Source organism: Lucilia cuprina, chromosome 3 (genome assembly GCF_022045245.1).
Source record: "Lucilia cuprina isolate Lc7/37 chromosome 3, ASM2204524v1, whole genome shotgun sequence".
Classification (NCBI taxonomy): Eukaryota; Metazoa; Arthropoda; class Insecta; order Diptera; family Calliphoridae; genus Lucilia; species Lucilia cuprina.
The window spans coordinates 37,726,138-37,727,789 of record NC_060951.1 but is presented as its reverse complement, the minus strand read 5'-3'; the positions used below and the strand labels follow the sequence as shown (position 1 = coordinate 37,727,789).

At 30.2% G+C, this 1,652-nt stretch overlaps 1 long non-coding RNA gene across 1 annotated transcript; it reads left to right on the top strand.

Moving 5' to 3' along the window:
• Window positions 1–445: 445 nt before the first annotated feature.
• Window positions 446–918, top strand: LOC124418611. Its single transcript, XR_006940099.1, has 3 exons — window positions 446–486; window positions 562–754; window positions 816–918. It is a non-coding gene; the product is annotated as an uncharacterized LOC124418611 (long non-coding RNA).
• Window positions 919–1,652: the final 734 nt, after the last annotated feature.

The following is a 1,652-nucleotide window of genomic DNA, read 5'->3' as shown; positions in this document are numbered from 1 at the left end:
CTAGTTCAGTTCTAGTTCAGTTCTAGTTCAGTTCTAGTTCAGTTCTAGTTCAGTTCTAGTTCAGTTCTAGTTCTAGTTCAGTTCTAGTTCAGTTCTAGTTCACTTCTAAGTCACTTCTAGTTCACTTCTAATTCACTTCTAGTTCAGCTTTCGTAAAATTCTAGTTCTGTTAAGAACACTGGTTTCTTATTAAATTGGTTCAAAACTATCACATGAGCGATCTTCCCCCTTAAATCGGTTAAGTGCAATTACTTTTCAATTTAACTCTCACGTATAACTGTAGGTATACTAATAGTACCTTAACTAGTTTGGGTAGATCGAAGAAGAAGAAACAAAGGCCCCCTAAACCAAGTTAATCATTTAACTTGCAAAAACAACGACTTGCTATACAAGACGCAAACGAAGCAATATAGGAGAGAAGGCAAAACACTATTTGTTTGTTGGTGGTATTTCAAAAACTAAATGGACGAATGTGTATGGAAGCGTGTGAGTAAGGATGTTTATTTTATACATAATTATAATTTCAATAATGAAAACTAATATTATAATGAATCCCTTTAGGATAAACAAAACACATCATGTATGAAGAAACGCCAGAGCGGCCAAAAACCAAAATGTATTATATACGAGAGTGGTGCAGCAGTAATACATAAGTAGTGACGGACAGTTGAAGGAAGACATTATATAGAAATAGAGTATAAGATATAAATATAACTCGACATAATTTGAAAGACGTCAGCAGTATAATTCTAAAGTAGAAGCAGTAAATTATCTATACGATTTTCTATTTAATTTTTTTTCTTTATTTGTTGTAGTAATTGTTATTCATGTTCATCATACAGGAGGTGGGTTAAATAGTTGGGCGAGATGGATAAAATATATGAATTGGCGATAGAACGACAAAGTGGTATTTCCTCCCTAGATAATATTTAGTTGTATTATTATTTTATATTTGTATGTATGTATAAATATGATGATGATTTTGGTTTGTATGTATAAGAAATGATTATTTTGCATTATGTATTAGTTGTACAATGTAAATAATAAACATATACCAATGTATATGTATATAAAGATGTACCATTTGTATATACTTTTATGTATAAATATGTGTTGTTTTACATGTGTATGTATAACATTTTTGTTAAAACAAGATTATGAAGGATATTTTACCATTTGTGTGTTGTAGGTGTTTTAACGAAAGATTCTGAAAATTTTCCTTTTAAAGTAGAAAAAGACTATGAGTGAAAATGTAAAAAGAGGAAGGAGAAACAGCAGCAGGAAATACTGCGGAAGGATGAAGGGGTTGTTGGAATATGATGCTTATTTAACACTCGTGTAAGATGAGGTTCGTGAGATTTGTCAATATGCGAGTAAAAAGTGTACGTTGGGCATATGTATGTAGCCAGCCACACATAAAAAATATCTATGTATTCTGTGGATTCATTTTCAACACAGGATAATGCCATTTCTATTTAAGAATTCGTTTACATTTTTTTCACTTGTTTTGCTTTTTTCATGTTCTTTTGTTTGTTACATTATTATTGTAGTTATCGATTTTTAGCAGGAAATACATATTTAACAAAAACTTACGGAAAAATAAAATTCAACTCATTTGTGTAATATATGTATGTATATGTAAGCATGTATTT